Source organism: Emys orbicularis, chromosome 18 (assembly GCF_028017835.1).
Source record: "Emys orbicularis isolate rEmyOrb1 chromosome 18, rEmyOrb1.hap1, whole genome shotgun sequence".
In the NCBI taxonomy this organism is placed as follows: Eukaryota; Metazoa; Chordata; order Testudines; family Emydidae; genus Emys; species Emys orbicularis.
In genome coordinates, this window is record NC_088700.1 from 10,249,900 (window position 1) to 10,269,670 (window position 19,771).

General features: G+C 41.5%; 1 protein-coding gene across 1 annotated transcript in view; it reads left to right on the forward strand.

Moving 5' to 3' along the window:
* The window catches only part of AK8 (adenylate kinase 8), a 106,384-nt gene that overhangs the window by 72,099 nt on the left and 14,514 nt on the right, over positions 1-19,771 (forward strand). The window lies entirely within an intron of this gene.

Below are 19,771 nucleotides of genomic sequence, written 5' to 3' on the forward strand. Positions count from 1 at the left end.
GGCTGTATCTCCAATTATGTCACTTTTATCTAATATTTTTAAACTTCTTTTTCATCTGATTAATAATAGCCTGTATGCCAATAACTTAGAACAAAGATAATGTTGTACTTATTTCCTAAAACAGAATCTGGGAATATATTAAGAACAAAAGAAAAAAAATAGAATGCAAAACAGGGATTTTTTTTTATCATTTGGTCTTTACATGGAGCTTTCATATTTCTGCAGCTGATCCCAATGTGGATTAGGGATAATAAACAGCCTATTAATGGAGGCCTGAACTAGGAAATGGAGTTTGAATCAGCAGCAAAATTCAATGGCTGGCGAAGGTTAATAACTCCATTACTACCAGCTCTATTTTTTAGCCGTTTGAAGAGCTAGGTGTTAGCCTTATCTTACTCCTCGTTAATTGAGCTAATAGAATCCCTGTGACCCTACCATGCTGCCATTATCTGAGAGTTTACCAGACATGGACTAGAATACTTATCACTGAATATGTATTCCACAGATGCATTTTCTTTATCAGAAGAAATATTTTTGTTAAAGATCAGAACTTCAAATTCTTTTTTTCTCAACATTTCCTTGCTACCCTCTGTAGTTGACATAGATATGGAAATGAAGGTAAATGACTTAATATCTTGCTTTGTTAATGAGGAAAAAGGTAAGTCCCAAAATAGCTGTATCGAGAATCCATATAATGACCCAATTATTCTGGCATGGAAAGTGTTACAAGGGCATTTTTAAAAACATGGGTCTAATTTAAATGCTGGATTATATGTGTTTACAATAGGCATGCTTTTTAACTGATGATATACAAAAATCTGTGATGAATGACTGAGAGGTAAATGTTATAATTTCTCTTCCGATTTGATCCTCATTTTCACAAGAAAAACACAGAAAAAAATTTTTTTGGTGATCAAGACATTTAAACCAATATAATAATCTTCACCAACATCAGGAATACAGAGAGAGAGATTGTGAGCAGGCACCTTTCCCAAACTACTTTTATAAACACAGCCAACATAGTATACAAAGTCCAAACAGATCACTTTACTGGGCTTTGGCTTCGTCAGTAAAAAAAACCAACAATAAGAATGATAAAGATTAGCACAACCCTTTCCCCAAGTTTGGCTGCTTCCAGGGTTCCGTACTCAGCCCACACTCTAGATCCTCTTTTCCTAGAAATCTGCTTCCTCTTCCTTTATATCTGTGTTAGAGATTGAAGCATCTGTCCCACTGAGTCAGCAGACCCCGCGTAATTCTTTCTCAGCAAGATCAACAGCTGCTAACTGTGTGTGATATTTCAAGCAAACACTGCCAGCCTGTTACATATATATGTAACATATTTATATATTACTGTATACATTGCTGTCACATTCAGGGATTCCTTTAGATAAACAGACCACTTGCGTTCACAGAGGCAGCTCAGCTGGATACTTTTTGGCACCAACTAATCCCCTATATAGGGCCCTACCAAATTCACGGTGGATTGTGGTCAATTTCACGGTCATAGGATTTTTAAAATCATAAATTTCATGATTTCAGATATTTAAATATGAAATTTCACGGTATTGTAACTATAGGGGTCCTGACCCAAAAGGGAGTAGTGGGGGCATCATAAGGTTATTGTAGGGGGGTCATGGTATTGCCAACCTTACTTCTGCGCTGCTGCTGGTGGCGGCACTGCCTTCAGATCTGGGTGGCTGGAGAGTGGCAGCTGCTGGCTGGGAGTCCAGCTCTGAAGGCAGCGCCACTGCCAGCAGCAGCGCAGAAGTAAGGATGGCATGGTATGGTACTGCTACCCTTACTTCTGTGCTGCTGCCTTCAGAGCTGGGCCCTTGACCAGCAGCTACCATTCTCTGTCCGCCCATTGCCATCCTTACTTCTGCACTGCTGGTGGTGGTGCTGCCTTCAGAACTGGATGCCTGGCCCACAGCTGCTGCTTTCTGGCCATCCGGGTCTGAAGGCAGTGCAGAAGTAAGGGTGGCAATACCACGACCCCCCTACAATAACCTTTCAACCTCCCAGCAACCCCCTTTTGGGTCGGGACCCTCCAGTTTGAGAAACGCTGGTCTTCCCTGTGAAATCTGTATAGTATAAGGTAAAAGTACACAGAAGACCAGATTTCATGGTGGAGACCAGATTTCATGGACCATGACGTGTTTTTCACAGCCGTGAATTTGGTAGGGCTCTACCTGTATTTAGTGCGGAGAACTGCACCCAAACCCCTTAACTGGCAGAAGCCACTCCTTGCCCAGAGAGGTGTGGATTTCTGTGGCCTGGATAGCAGAGGGGAATCTTTTTTTTCCACTCCTCGTCTCACCCTGGCTTCCTGCAGACTTGGCCACCTTAGCAGGAGACAACAAGAGTGTGGCAAGAGTGATGCCTCACACTCCCAGTAGCAATTAGGAACACTGTCATAAAATCATGGAATTTAAGGCCTGAAAGCACCACCATATTATCTAGTCTGACATGCTGTGTATCACAGGCCACCAGTAGCACATTAGACTAAGGTATTGCAGTCCCCAGGAGACTGTTATTTTGTGTCGCAGGGAGAGAATAGGAGGGACCTAGTTACACCAGTGTCTGAGGCCCCTGCAATAGCAGGGAAATATTAAATGAGATATACCCAGATGATCCTGGCAAGTGATCTGCATCTCATGCTGTAGAGGAAGGCGAAAATCCTACCAAGTCACTGCCAATCTTATATGGGGGGAAATTACTTCCTGAGCCCACATATGGCAATCTGCTAGACCCTCAGCATGTGAGCAAGTGCCAGGCAGCCAAGCACCGGGGAGAGAGAGAATGCTCGGTGCCACCTCAGCCCACCAGCCCACCTCATCCAGTGTCCGAGGGATCTTTATTACAACAGAGATGCATGTACTTAAATGAGATGATGATGCCTTCTCTGCACCTCTAGACCTGACAAACCCCACTTTGCTTTTGACCATTCCTTCCTTCCTCTTTCCCCATACACTGCCAAGGATCATCCTTCTTCACCAAAGAACATTTGGAATTGTCTCCCGTCCTCCACAGCGTTTCCTCCTAAGAAAAAACAACAGACAAAGAGAGAGAAAGGCAGCAAGGGTAGGAAACCAGTCAGAAAGATAATGCCTCCATTCTCATAGGAAGGTAAAGTCTCCTCCCCCTCTTTGGTTCCTCTAGAGACTGCGAGACTCTTTGACTCAAGTGACTTGGACAAACTGATTGATTTTGAAGATTGCTAAAATGCTGGAGATCGAGGAGACAAATAGCAAGTCACTTGCTACTCCCCAGAGAGACCCCCCTCTAAATGAAAAAGCATAAGGGAAAACAATCGGTTCTAATTCCTGAATCTTTAAAAGATAATGTAGATTCTAAATGGTTCTCCTCAGGGAAGAAGAGACCTGCTAGCAAACTTTTCTGAAACTTTATGAAGTCACAAAGGATAAAAGGATTAAATTTTGTTCTATTGCTAAAGTAGATTCTATCACCTCTTCCCTTGGTAGAATAACACTAATCCCAGTTGAAGCTATTTCTCCTAAGGGAACCAGTGGATAAAAAAAATCTGAGCATTTCCCCCAAAAGAGATTGATGCCTTTTCTGCAGCTCTTGGTGCAGCTACTGTATGACCTGTTGTAACGGGGCTGGCGCCCACCTCTTGCAGGTGCCTGCTCTCTGGCTGATATGTGCCTGCAATCACTCAGTCTTGAATGGGGTGGCACCCCCCTCTCGCAAGCGCCCTCCTCAAGGCCGATGGTTCTCCGGCCGAGTCACACACACTGTCCCCCCTTCTGGGGTATGCAGTCTCTAGTTCTTGTTCATGGCCCTGGTATGGGGCTGTAGCGCCAAGGCTTCCTCTCCAGAGGCACTGCCTTCTTTAACAGCCCAACAGGGGCCCATCTTGGTACACTCGGTTGGTGTCCTTTCAGCAGAGATGCCAGTATCCCAAGATGTTATTTTAGGCATTGTCATTTGAAACAGTAAGTCCAGGCTGCAAATTTCAGCTGAGCTTACTTGCTACTTTTAACTAGCCAGTCTCAGTTAAGTTTGCTGTATGCCCAATGTTGTCATGTAGCATCACTCCATTTCCTGAAATGTAGCATTGATAGAACTGACCAAGTAACATAAGATGTACTGAAGTCTTCTACTGTGACAGATCTGACCATTTCTTCTTAGAAAAACTAGGCCAGCAATTTTTAAGATTAATTTTTAAGATTAATTTCCTCATTCCTCTAGAGTTAACAAAAATATCTGATATTTGCTAGTCTAATTGTAGATGTTTTAGGAAGCTTTCATAAGGAAGCAACTGGAGGCAAGAATTGACTGGGACTAGAAATTTTTTTGGCAAATAATAATTGGGATAGAGAAACATCAAGTGTATTATGATGTAGCATTCTAATCTTCTGGGGACTGATCCTGCAAGAGACCAAATGCTCATTGACTAAGTTGATGGGAGTTTTGTCTCTGTAAGAACAGTGGGATGAAGCCCATAGTAACTGAGAAACAGTAGTAGGACAAGGAAGACTATCCCATTAGTTTCAGCATATTGGACTGTTGACATTTTACCTTTTATCTCCAGTGTTTGTGCTAGAAAAAGTCTGGTGAATATTATTCTGAGTAAATGTGGAAAGGTCATCCTTGCTTCTGGGTGGGTTAAAACTTAGTTTATGAAAGTCTGTTACTACGTTTGCTGTCTGCCTTTGAGGGCACAAGGGCAATTACTTTTGAAGCAACTACATCAAAAATGTACATTACCTTTTGAACCTCATGGCTGCCAGCTCCCAGAACTTTGGGAATAAAAACATAGGGTCAGATTCTGCCAACTGTACTTATCTTGAGTAGGGCCTCGAATACTCCTTTGTAATCAATAGGACTACTCCTAGAGGAAGGCACTACTCAAAGCGAGTAGTGCTGACAGAATCTGGGCCATAGTGAAATCCACAGACAGAGCAGGGAATTCGCTGCTTTTACTTAGGATCCTAAATTCGTCTATTTAGAGCTGAAAATTTGGAAAGATGAATGCATCCTTCTGCAGCAAATACAATTCAGATGGAATGGTTAGAACTGTCAGGTGATACTGCATGTTGAACGGAAACTAGTTTGTTATTACCATGAGGATTAACAAGTCTAATCCACATTAAAACACCAATGGATTTACTGATGTTTGCCTTGCAACAAGATATTTGCTCAGTATTTTCTAGCAGGTAAGTGCAGGATAATTTAAGACTGAGGTCAGAAATGTAATATCGTTACAGCTATTATTGGGGGGGAAGATATTGTTGGAGCATTTTTTCCCTTCTTACAGCCTGACTCTTGACTACTTTGCATCTCATGCGGTCATTTACACATGTAAACTGCCACCATTCTAATTTGGTACCATTTCACACACACTTTGCATAGGTGATGCAAGATGCAAGATTGTGGTATGTAAGTCTCAGCTTTTCTGTCCTTAAATGCATTATATTTACAAGTTCTCTATTAATGCTGTTTTTCTCTCTTAGTATGGCATAGGCTGAATTTTGAACCAAGTTTGCTTCTTTTCCATATAGACCTACTGTGGCCCCAATTTTTTTCTAAAACTATTTGTTTCTGAGAAGCTTATGGGCTTCTTAAAAGCAGTGTTACACATTGCACAGATCAGCAAAACAGAGATAATTAAATTACCTTTGGATTCTAATTCCTATAATATGAACTTTGATAAATATCCCACGAATGTGTGTGCTTGTAGTCTTGTTGTAGCCTTTTTGGTCCCAGGATATGAGACGGACAAGGTACGTAAGATAATATCTTTTATTGGACATACACTGACCTGAAAAAGAACTTTGTGTGTAGTTTGAAAACTTGTACTTTCCACCAACAAAAGTTGGTCCAATAAAAGATATTACTTTACAAACCTTGTCCCACTGATATGTACTGAATTAATGAGTCTGAGACATCTCACGGGACATCGGGTTAATGTTTAGCAGAGAGAAGACCACAAAATACTTGGCATTTGATTTAAGTATTGATGAATAAATGTCACCAGTTTTAGTAAATATAAGACCGAACAGTTAACAAACTAATTTCCAGGCTAAGGACAAAGGACCAACTTCCTCCCTAGTGTAACTGCAGTGAAGTCAGTGGAGTTGCAGTAGACAAGAATTCAGCCCCAACGGTTCAAAAAACAAAGAAGAACTTAAAAGAACTGTATTTTTCCTCAACCATATCATACTTTGGGAGTCTTCAGATTTCACTTCAATTATCTGTCTTTCTTAGTGCTATGTAATAAAGCACTGAAATGTTGAAGCCTGCATTACCCTTAAGAATTTATGAGGTCAAATACAAGTTGCAGGTGTTTGAAAGCTTTTAGAGATTTTTTTTAATGCTCTTTCCCCTTCCAAAAAAAGGCAACTTTAGGACAGAATTCTTTCTCCAGTTACACCTGTGTAACCTCTGTAACCAGGGCTGCATAGACATAACCGGAGCAGAATTTAGTCATTAGTTTTTATAGCTTCGTCACAAATGTAAATACAGCTTGAAAACGCACTGTCCAGTTCTTTTAACTTCAGTTTGAGAACATTACTAGAAGTCCAATTATAGTGACATCAAAGAGCATGATGGTTTGAATTCCTGCATGTGGTATTGAGTTTTATTTATTTTAAAAAAAGAAATTGTAAATATATTTCTGGAATGCATCCTGCTCACTGGCTTTTAAAGAGCATTTTATTCTGTTAGACATGCTATCTTATACGCTGAGTCTGCAATCCTTACTATTGTTGAGTAGCAGTTACTCAGGTGAACAGTCTCATAAAAGTCAAAGGAACTTGCCTGAGTTAAGGTTCCAGAATCGGGCCCCTAAACATCTTGACATGAGAAATTTTGGACCAAATCCATTTTCAATCTCTCTTTTGTGCACCCTATTTCCATACATTTGCATTACAAACATGTGGTGTTAAAAGGTCCAGGTTTCAAACCCTCCTTTCTAGGAGTACCTCATGTTAACTTCCTATGGTTTGTTATGCATCATGTTACTGTGTTGTTAGGGTATGAGAGCTCTATCTTTAAGCAGAATGATATTTTAAATTACTGCCTCATGGACAATTTCTGCAGCAGTTCCTATGTTTCTCATAGTGATATCTTCCTTTCCCCCCTACCTGACCCTGCTATAGATTTCAACTGTTGTTTAACCTTGTTGATGTTTTGTCTATATTTGCTTTAACCAGATGCCCCTCTTTGCTTGCAGCACTGGGACTTGTCCCCTCTCTCCTATCAACAATAATTAGCCTTGTAAGACTAATGGAAGAAATCGTGTCTAATTACCCTGTTGAAGGCCCAATTATGTTATTAACATTCGTGGGCTATAAGCTAATGATGAAGAGAGCCTCTCATTTGCATAGCATTAAGGTAATTGAGCTGGAAGCTATGGGGCAGATAGTGGTGATGATAGCAGGATTCTGTTACAGAATGGATAATGATGACCGGAGCAGGACGATTCACCTGACAGGTTTATTAATTAACAGCTATCTGATTACCTAGAAGGAATGGCAAGTGGCAGCCCTTCTGAAAGGCTTGCTTTCTATTTTTTAATGAAAGATGCTGTATCAGTGCTAATATTCTAGTGTAATTTATGGTAATGACCGAGCAAGCCCTTTATTTGAGGCCTGTATAGAAACCTATTCTGGGACCAACCAGCCCTAGCAAAAATGGCTTATGATTTTTCAGTCCTTCTAAACATACTTTATTCTGCACAAACAAATACAATGCCAGTGACGTTGCTTAAGCTATGTGCGCAGTGCCCGTAGAATATTTAACAATTCAGTATTTTCTGGGAGTTTTACCTTTGTAAAGACTGCAGGATTTGGCTCTGTAAAAGTGTTGCCTTGATTATTGGTTTCAGAGAGAGAATTCTTGTGATTTAATTATTGTAAACCTGAGGCTCTGTGGATTGTCCTGCTTTGTATAAATTGGGAGGGGAGATGACCTTATCCTACATTTAACCATAATACAAATGGTTTCACAAAGATGCTGAGCCTTTAAAGCATGTGGATTTTCTCTCTTTAGAATATTATTCAGGGTGAAAATCTGCTTTTTTATTTTTTTCAGTAACTTTCAAATTCTATCCAAACATAGATTCATAGATTCAAAGGCCAAAAGGGATCATTTTTATCATCTAGGCTGACCTCCTGTATAACACGCAGGGACGCCCACAGGGGAGGGCAAGTGAGGCAATTTCCCCCGGGCCCTGCAGGGTCCCCACAAAAATATAGTATTATATAGTATTGCAACTTTTTTTTATGGAAGGGGCCCCCGAAATTGCTTTGCCCCAGGCCCCCTGAATCCTCTGGGCAGCCCTGATAACACGGGCCATAGAACTTCCCCAAAATAATTCCTTGAGCAGATCTTTTAGACACACATCCAATCTTGATTTTAAAATTGCTGGTGATGGAGAATTCACCATGACTCTTGGTAAATTGTTCCAGTGGTTAATTACTCTCAACTTTACAAATTTACAACTTGAATTTCCAGTCTGAATTTGGTCTAGCTTCATTATCCAGCCATTGGATTGTGTTATACTTTTCTGTGCTAGATTGAAGAGCCTATTATTAAATATTTGTTCCTCATATAGATATTATAGGCTGTAATCAAGTCACCCATTAACCTTCTCTTTGTTAAGCTAACATAATGTCACTCGCAATAAGGACTGGAGGTAGACCAAAGAAGTAGTACTGACCACCACTAAATTAGATGGGAACTCGGAGGGCTTCCATTTTAGACTTTTTTAAAAGGAGCTGTATTCTCTCAACACAAACATTGCTCCAGATTGAAAGTTAGTCTTGTTATAGCTCTGTCTCTCATCACAACCGTATTTTCTACTTTTACCAATTGATCCCTTCCAGAGGAAGTCTTCTCATTCTCTATCTTCCAGAATGGAAAATATAAGAACCAGCCCAAACCTAACTTCAAATACCAAGTGTTCCTCTATCTGAAAACAAGATCGGTTCTGCAACCAACCAGTCCCCTATCTTTGCTGCTAGCCTTTAAAAATTAATGATGGGATCTTGTTAGTCTCCATTGGGCTAGCTGATGTCTTTAAACCTTGTGAGCTCCAGGCCTTCCCCAGTGACTGAGTTACACAATGCATCCTGAACAGCCTCTGACTGGACAAGTTTCAGAGAAGATTGAAGATTTTAAACTTTAAGCTCCAAAAAGCCCTTTTATCAGTGAAGATGGCAGTAAACTAAGAAATTATATGAGGCCTGATGATTTGGGTCTCAGTAGTAATGGGATTAGAAAGAGCAGGAGATGTATTGACAACGTACCTTCTCCTTTATTTTACTATTGCAGAACATTCTTAAATCAGAAATTATCCTTGGATTCTGGTTATGAGATTTGTTTTTGTTTGGTAAAAGGGAAACAAAAATATCCAACCATATTAATCCAATTTGGAGTAACACTGGACTTTCAAACTAATCAGGGCTGGTTCTGACATTATAAATGACCACTGAGGCTGACTAACTGGTCCACTAGATGCCTCTGTAATGGGTCTAAATCATTAGAGGAGCTCATGATGAAAAGGAGGAAAGGAAAATGCCTGGATAACTAAAGATGAAACAAATGAGCTTGCAAAGAGCTCTTAGAAATGGCCAACAGCCTGATCATTTTATCAGTGGTTATGACCAGCAGCTGCAAGCTCAGAATAAAAGATCCAACAGTTAAAATGCATTGGGAGAAAATCCCTTTCTGTAGCTGTGCACATGTGTGGGAGATGTGAATTAAGTGTGTATGTAACATTTACAAGGTGTTTTTTCCATCTCCTCTTGCTGGCATGTGACGGTACAAATCCAAATGTCCATATTTGTGTGTAAATTACATAAAATGGTTGTTCAAGGATCACAATATAATGAGCGAGTAGTGGCTTAGCCTGAATTTAAACCCAGAATCTCTCTAGTTCTCATTGTCTTGCTTTAATCACTAACCTGCACAGCCAGTGTTGGATAGAAATATCTTTATTATATAAATTAGTTTTCTTATAAGGCATTCTGTAGCTCACTACAATGGCTTACTGTATAATGTAGACAAACATAGCATCAAGCCAAGATTTGATAGATCAGGAATTATGTATTTAATTCAGAGTTGTGTACAGAGTGCTCATAAAACCTTGATCATGATTGAGGGGCCAATAAACATTTGGGAACATAAATATTTCTGTAGGAAATGGCTTTGTGAAACATTTAGTTGTTGAGTAATAAGAAGAACAGAGAAAATCAGATGAGTAGAAATCTCTAGGTACTAATCTGATGGGTTATATATGTTGCAATGATAATAATATTGAGAGAGAAATTTTATGGGACTAGAGGCATCAAATACATAAAGCCCTGCACTTCTTACTAATCTTCATCTCCCTGTACTTCACCCCGTGTACAAGAATAGCCCTCATTGCTGCCCCAAAATGTGTCTTTAAAGGCAGTATGGTAAAAGATAAGGTGGGAGTGCTAACTAGTCACTGCTGTTTACATGACCTGGGGCAGAAAATCTGGAGTGAGGACAAAAGCCCCGTGAAAAATCTGAGCTGCCTCTGGTATTTGCACGAAGATGGGCACAGCCCTGATATCTTAAACAGGGGAAGGAAGAAGTCATGATCCAGAAATGCTGTCCTCAGTGACTGGTGAATTAAAGAACCCTCTCCTCCTCCTGACTTACATAGTTAAACTGACCTAATTTTCTAGTGTAGACTAGGACTTATTCCCATAAGGGAAAGGAAATAAGCTCCACTGGTATAAGGGAGAACAGCAAAATAGAGACAATGGATTTCAGGAAGGCGGATTTTGGTAAGCTCAGAGAGCTGATAGGTAAGGTCCCATGGGAATCAAGACTGAGGGGAAAAACAACTGAGGAGAGTTGGCAGTTTTTCAAAGGGACACTATTAAGGGCCCAAAAGCAAGCTATTCCGCTGATTAGGAAAGATAGAAAATGTGGCAAAAGACCACCTTGGCTTAACCACAAGATCTTGCATGATCTAAAAAATAAAAAGGAGTCATATAAAAAATGGAAACTAGGACAGATTACAAAGGATGAATATAGGCAAACAACACAGGAATGCAGGGGCAAGATTAGAAAGGCAAAGGCACAAAATGAGCTCAAACTAGCTACAGGAATAAAGGGAAACAAGAAGACTTTTTATCAATACATTAGAAGCAAGAGGAAGACCAAAGACAGGGTAGGCCCACTGCTCAGTGAAGAGGGAGAAACAGTAACAGGAAACTTGGAAATGGCAGAGATGCTTAATGACTTCTTTGTTTCGGTCTTCACCGAGAAGTCTGAAGGAATGCCTAACATAGTGAATGTTAATGGGAAGGGGGTAGGTTTAGCAGATAAAATAAAAAAAGAACAAGTTAAAAATCACTTAGAAAAGTTAGATGCCTGCAAGTCACCAGGGCCTGATGAAATGCATCCTAGAATACTCACGGAGCTAATAGAGGAGGTATCTGAGCCTCTAGCTATTATCTTTGGAAAATCATGGGAGACGGGAGAGATTCCAGAAGACTGAAAAAGGGCAAATATAGTGCCCATCTATAAAAAGGGAAATAAAAACAACCCAGGAAACTACAGACCAGTTAGTTTAACTTCTGTGCCAGGGAAGATAATGGAGCAAGTAATTAAGGAAATCATCTGCAAACACTTGGAAGGTGGTAAGGTGATAGAGAATAGCCAGCATGGATTTGTAAAGAACAAATCGTGTCAAACCAATCTGATAGCTTTCTTTGATAGGATAACAAGTCTTGTGGATAAGGGAGAAGCTGTGGATGTGGTATACCTAGACTTTAGGCATTTGATACGGTCTCACATGATATTCTTATCGATAAACTAGGCAAATACAATTTAGATGGGGCTACTATAAGGTGGGTGCATAACTGGCTGGATAACCGTACTCAGAGAGTTGTTATTAATGGTTCCCAATCCTGCTGGAAAGGCATAACAAGTGGGGTTCCGCAGGGGTCTGTTTTGGGACCGGCTCTGTTCAATATCTTCATCAACGACTTAGATATTGGCATAGAAAGTACGCTTATTAAGTTTGCGGATGATACCAAACTGGGAGGGATTGCAACTGCTTTGGAGGACAGGGTCATAATTCAAAATGATCTGGACAAATTGGAGAAATGGTCTGAGTTAAACAGGATGAAGTTTAACAAAGACAAATGCAAAGTTCTCCACTTAGGAAGAAAAAATCAGTTTCACACATACAGAATGGGAAGAGACTGTCTAGGAAGGAGTACGGCAGAAAGGGATCTAGGGGTTATAGTGGACCACAAGCTAAATATGAGTCAACAGTGTGATGCTGTTGCAAAAAAAGCAAACATGATTCTGGGATGTATTAACAGGTGTGTTGTGAGCAAGACACGAGAAGTCATTCTTCCGCTCTACTCTGCTCTGGTTAGGCCTCAGCTGGAGTATTGTGTCCAGTTCTGGGCACCGCATTTCAAGAAAGATGTGGAGAAATTGGAGAGGGTCCAGAGAAGAGCAACAAGAATGATTAAAGGTCTTGAGAACATGACCTATGAAGGAAGGCTGAAAGAATTGGGTTTGTTTAGTTTGGAAAAGAGAAGACTGAGAGGGGACATGATAGCAGTTTTCAGGTATCTAAAAGGGTGTCATAAGGAGGAGGGAGAAAACTTGTTCACCTTAGCCTCTAATGATAGAACAAGAAGCAATGGGCTTAAACTGCAGCAAGGGAGGTCTAGATTGGACATTAGGAAAAAGTTCCTAACTGTCAGGGTGGTTAAACACTGGAATAAATTGCCTAGGGAGGTTGTGGAATCTCCATCTCTGGAGATATTTAAGAGTAGGTTAGATAAATGTCTATCAGGGATGGTCTAGACAGTATTTGGTCCTGCCATGCGGGCAGGGGACTGGACTCAATGACCTCTCGAGGTCCCTTCCAGTGCTAGAATTTATGAATAAGGCTTCTTTATGCTGGTATAAGTGTACCCACACAAGGGCTTGTACCAGTATAATTATTTAAGTAAGGAAATCACACCCCTAACTGAAATAGTTATAACGGTACAAATACTGTGTATCATTGAGGTATAATAAATAATCCAAAATAGAAACAATGGAGGCAAAATACGGATATAGATTTGTATCTGCTGCTCAAAAGGAAATCTTTTTCTTTTCTAGGAGAAATATTTCAGTGTGTATGGTTTCCTGGAATACAGCCAGATAGCAGAATATACTAGATCAGAAATAGTAAATTCCCCAGGATCCATGCCATGAGGTGAAGTGAGTGAATTAGGATTTGGAATGAGACCTCCATCCATTAGGTGGTGCGGTGACACTGGTAGATGATATGAAGGTTCCCATGATAGATACAGGAGAGCTGTGTATCAGTATAACCTGATCTTTCTGATTCCTAATGGAAGAAAAAGAATAAAAGGGGAAGCAGACATGATCTTGTCACACTAGGGTAGAGATCTCCTCTATAATTTCTCACTATTCCATGACTTCCATTGGTGATTAGAAAGATCAGATAAGCCTAGACTAAGGTGATTTTGATCTCTCCAGGTTGGGCCAAGCAATGCTTCCAAGAAAAATTGCCCAACTCCCTCAACCCCATCCACCTCAAACTGGAAAAGGCCTGGGGCCCCAACTCGTGTTCATGGGTAACAATCCCTTTAGCAAGGAGTCTGTCATTCTTTCTGACTTTCCTTGCTCCCAAGAGGAGGATCTAGGCTCCCTCAAGGGCTGGATATGCCTTTGAATTTCATCTCCAGTTACATACAGGACAACAAAGGTGGCACACATCAGAGCAGTGTAAGTCTCAAAAAGGAGCACTGTGTGGAAAGAGGGACCGATCCCCCCACGGATTGGGAGGTATTATGCACAGCAGTAACAGTTCCCTAATAAAGGGACCTGAAGAAAATAACAAATGAGATTTGACTTGGCAAAATACAAGTTAATGCATGTGGGGGGAAATAATGTGAACTCCTTAGTGAGGCAAACTCTGACCGATGTCAGGCATTTGAACTATTCCGCTAGAAGACAAGCTGGCATTGCGGGGCTTCAGTTAAAGAACTGATTCTGAGTACACTGTGGAAGGCAATCTACAAACATCAGGCAGTATTTGTTACAGGGGAAGGTCTGCATGGTAAAATAATAAACACATGAGAATTTCAGGGGAAATGCTGCTTTGTCTTTCTCTCTTTCCCCCTTCTCTCAGCTTTTCTAGAATGTCCATTATGCTTGTGTATAGGTACCGATCCAGCTAAGCAACACTGAGAAAGATATTTTAAAAGAATCACTTTTAAATATTTTAAATGACCAAATCGCAGAACGAAACATTCTGGCAACACAACTAGCACTCCTGTCAGTATGTAGGCTGAAAAATAAGAAAAGAGCCAGTAATAAAACCTCAAGTTGGGAATAGCTAATTGGGATAGAAGTAATGTTTTGGTTTCAGATTTTTCAGGGCTATAGAGAAAAATAGAATAAGATTAGAAAATATTTGTCCATCTTGTCTGACAGATGTGGGGGGAAACGCGGTCGTTTGTTACATTTCTTTTTTCCTCCTAAAACAGCAGCAGGAATGAGCTGGCAGGCACAGAGAAATGCAGTTAGCAAGAATAATGGGAGTTGAAAGCTTGACCTTTGGTGATGGAAATTTGATATGAAAAAAGGGCTTTTGATAATTTCCCCATCCAATCGGAGAAGGGTGACATCTTGATCCTGTTTCCTTATTTGCATGCTGACTGATCTCATTTGAAAACCCAATCATTCAGAAATATTGGGAAGTCAACAGAAGTGTTACAAGTAAGGAGCTGTTTTATCTGAAAGGTCTGCAGGGTGTCATCTTCTGTTTTTCACTCCAGCGGGCTGATCTCTTCTTCTTGGTTCCATGTTTTTATTGGCAGGATGAGTCGAACATATTGAAATGCAAATAGCTATTTCCATACTGACCCAAAATATAGGATTTTTTTTTATGATTGATTGTATCGAGGGCACTTCAAAAACAACAAAGAAAATAATTTCTGCGGTGCTTCTGATTTCATGGCACTGTCGTATTCTGATGTCTCCTGTCAGCAATCATTGGCAGAGAGCAGTTTCTGTGTGTGTCCCACTTCCATCTTTCCCTGCTTAGGTTGGAATCTCCAGGGCTACGTGTTGATGCAGTTTCCCATTTCTGGGAATGGTGTGTCAGGTCATTTAGCTTATGTCTAAAGAGTCTTGGAAGTTTCCTTCCTTGGATGTCATCAGGCATTGAAAGAGTAAAATTGATATGTAATATATCTTGGCAAGTTGCAGATCTGATTACCCCAGTAATGGGTTTAGTTCCAAACCTACCCATACAGCTCCTAGGCTTTAAATTGTGTACTTAACTAGCCAGCTGATTACCTAGCAATTCAGATTTCAAATCTTAGGCACTGCCCACTTAAGGGAGTTTAGCCCCACCTTTGTTCTCCCAAATAAACAGTTTAACCATGCATATTTTCCTAAACAGGCAATTGAATTTCCATTCTACTCAACTAGGCAGTGGGGTTAATGGCAAACTTTTCTGTTGTGTAACTGGTGTCATCATTCCTTACTCCAAAGCCCGCCTGCTTAGTTAATGACTTAAACCTAGGGCTTAACTTGCATCATTCGACTCACCCAGAAATTGAGGATAAAGTAACCACTTCGACATTGGCCTGTATTTAAATCTCTCTGACTAAAACAAACGGTCTAAAGTTTTCTTTGACATATAGCCTTGCTAACTTCAGTGAGGCTATGGGTGTGCAAGCCAGCACAGAATTTGGCCCTATATACTTAAAAGAAAAGTCAGCTGTTATATTAAAGTCTGCCCTGCAGTTATTTAAATCAAAGCAGCAAATGAAATCACTAGAAGGGACACCAAACATATCTATTACAAAACAGGAGAGCTCTGTCCTTTGTCTAGTCAATGGGTTTGATTTGAGACCTCCAGATTCTAATAGCAGGTTTGCCCACAAATCCATCTGACTAAATAGTGAGTGTACAGCCCTACCTCTCCAAACACTGGTTCTGAGTGCTGCCTGCACACATCAGAACATGAATCTGGTTTGCTTTATTAATGAAGGGCTCAACATTCCACTTTTCTGAGTTGCTTTAAAAAAGTATGATTTATCCAGTTGTTTTTCTGCCAGGATCTTGTTCCACCCTCTCTTACTCTTGCAGGGCCTTTTTTGAAATGCCCCTGTACGTGAGCTCTCCTTTGCCCTGCAGTGTTGGAATAGAGTCCTTTTGATTAAATAATCCATCCTGAAATACAGATCTTGCATTTTCAATTGCAAATGTAAACTCCTGAATTCACTGTTTTTTGGCTGCTCCCCATTTCTCTAGCCCCACAGCTGTCTGACACTTTGATTTGTCTCTCCGTAATAGTATCTCCCTGGGGCTGGGTAATGGTTAGTGAAAATGCTTTGTAGTTTCATTGGCAAGGGGAATGAGACATTAACCCAGGAGCCCTCTATCATCCCACCCTTGCTCTTGCATTGGCATATTTTGGCCAATATTTTGACTTTCCAGTAGGAACATGTTCAGATCCCTCTACCAAACTCCACTGGGTGTCCTATGTCTTGTGCCAAAGACTTAAATCCCATTTACACTGCAAAATAACCATGTTTAAACGTGCTTGTGGCCAAATTGTTACAAATTTTACTTCTTTTAAGAATTAGACTAGAAATTTACCAGGGTTATAACATATTTTTTTCTGTCTGCACAAGCAAGGAAAAAGCATATTATAGCATGTCTTGGACAAAACCATGTTTAGAGGGTATTTTTGTAATATAGATGGGGCATAAGGTAGAACCTCCATCCTTATGTAGCCAGTAAAGGTAATCCATACAGTTGGAGGAGTATCCTGAGGAATTGCAGCATTGCATTTCCCATCTCCAGCCAGCTTGGGGAGTGAAGGATTAAGTTAATGTCAAAGTCAAATTCCACCAGACATGGTATTACATTGTACAACTGCTAGACCACCAAGCAAGTCTGAGTTCATTATATCGAACACTGCATACTATGGGTCCTAGATTGATGTGACCAGATTGTAATCCCAGCAAGAACCATCATATTCTGGTGCTTTGAGCATTGGTCAGGAAACCAGGAACTCCTGTGTTCTAATCAGGCTGTGCCTCCGACTCACTGGGTAGACATGAGAAAGTCACTTAAACTCTCTTGACCATTGGTTTTCGAACTAGGGAGCACAACAAAGTTATTAAGGGCCGCGAGGTAGGGCGCAGAGCTGCGGTGCACCAGGGCAGGGCACTTAGTGGAGAGAGCACACACGGAGTACCTGGGGTGGGTGGGGGAACACAGCCCACTCAGCCCTGCCCCACCACAGCAGCAGCTTGGTCCCCTCCTGCTCTACCTCTTACAGACTGCTGGGAACTCCCTGCATGCTCTCCCTGTTGCTGCCCTGCCCAGGGCACCTGGCCAGCTGCAGCCCCATGTATTTTAAACTCCCTGGAGCCTGCAGGAGCGAGAGGCTCTCGGCAAGGTGAGGGAGGGAGAGGATCCCTGATCTGCTCTGAGCCACCCTGCCTTTGGGCTCCAGCTGGGGTCCCGTTGCGACCCCGGGTGTGAGCCACGCAGGGCCTTTAATGAGTCACTTTCTGCCTCAGACAGGCGGGAGTTGAGGGGCACAGCAAAGAAAAGGTTTGGGAACCTCTGTTCTAGACCTAATCCCGAGGTGATGTGTAAGGCAGTGTAATTTATGTTCCCTTACATTTCCTTGCAGAGCTGGCTGGCCTTGCAGGGACCAGGATCCAACCTTTCATGAGAAACTCCCTCTGCTCCACAAGCTGTCTCCTCAGTGAATGGATGCAGAGGGTCTTTCTCCATTCTCTCATATACTGAATCAGTCTTCTGTTCTGTCTTTATTCACAGACCGGGCGATCCCGACTTTTATAATGTTCCTTTCTACCTCCATGTGATGTCGATTGTTTGTAGTTGGCTTTGATGGTTTTCCATGGACTATTCTGGGATGGGGCAAGGGTAGGCAGTTGAATAATACATTACATATTCAGCTAGAGAGGGAGGGGTGACAACTCCCTCCCACTTCAACAGGTCTCACTGAGACATGAGATTCCCTGCGAACTAACTTATACTCCAAGACCATAAGGGCATAATTTTCAATATAGGTACATTATTCCTTAAATATTACCCATAAACACATCTCACAATGATTATAGGTATTAATAAGTTACAAGCTTTCAGTAGAGACCTCACAAGTTACCCTTCATAGATAATACCATGAAAATGCTGTATTCAGTGTAGTGAGTTCGTCAGGTCTGAGACAGGAGTTGCTTGTAGAGAACGACGACTCCTTTGCCTATTGGTACCAACAATGGGGATCTGTGTCATGGGTTGGGGTGGGGGTTGAGAGAGACCCACACTCATTTGGACATAGCAGAAAGTTAGAGGAGGAGTCAGTAAGGGCTCTCTCTTGTGGGTTTGTCTGTGGAAGGAGATGATCCAGACCATAGTAGCTCACAGCGGGGTTGTAAAAATCATGTAGTTAATGTTTGCACAGCATTTTGAAAATATAAGACATTGAGAGTATGTCTATGCTACAAACCTAAGTTGACCTATATTAGGTCGACTTATAGCCACTGGAGTAATTACTGCGGTGGTGCATGTCCACACTACCCTCCTTGGGTCAGTGGTGCACATCCTCACCAGGAGCGCTTCCATCGACCTAAGAGAGACAGTGCAGGGAGCTGACATGCTCCTGGCAGGCTCCCGCCCCCCGCCTTCCCATTCCCCACAGGGAGCGGAGGAAGCCACCTGAGGCTTCTCCCCTACCTGTTCCCCGCCAGAAGCCCGGAGAAGCCGCCAGGGGCTTCTCGCCCCCGGGGAGCAGGGGTCCAGCTGCCCCAGCTTCTTCCGCCCACCCCCCGCTCCTGCCATGAAGTTGACAAGACAGCTGATGTAAGGGATGCAGTGTCTACACAAACACTGCGTTGCCCTAACTACACCAACATAAGCCTTATGCCTCTTGTGGAGGTGGAGTTATTATGTTGGTGTAGTAGGGTACTTACATTGGTGGGAGGAAGGCTGTAATGCAGACACTGACATAATTAAGTCAACATAAACTGCCTTATGACAATCTTCCTGATTAGGGAACAGTTGACGTTAGCAATCCTTGTTATCTACTTACAATTTTGCTTATGTATTTACCTGGCATTTTATTTAGTGGCATCAGTTAGTACCAATGATTTCCAGGCCTAGACACCAATATAAAGTGTGTGAGATCCCAGGCTGAATGGGCAAGGGAGTGACAAGGGTGACATTGGGCCCATGGTTTTGAGTCCGGTGTGTGCATTTGTGTGAGAGAGTTCCTTGACTTGCCACTTCCTTGTCTGTGATTTTATGTCCATTAACGAGAAGGATTTAAGATGGTAACCACTAATATCTTCAGGAATATAGGGTGTATGTGTGTTTATTGTTTTGGTTTTGTACTTTTCATTTTATCAGAGAAATGTGCCTGGTTTTGATAGAGGGCTGCAGTAGCCTGACTGATAGGTGGTAAGTGTTTTAGTGGATCTGTTTAATCAAATCCAGTGGCCTGTCAGCTGGGGTGTGTGTGTGTGTGTGCTTTGTAACAGCAGAATTGGTAAATTCCCCCTCCTTGCAGAGTAATAAACTGAAGTTGTTGGTATGACTAGCTAGCACGACTCAGCAGCTCTCTAAATTAGACATAGAACATTCTCCCAGATGGGAAATCAGCCTCCTTCATCTCCCATGTATTTCAGAATACAGAACCATGTAAGTTAAAACATGATGTATATTATCTGTGATAACC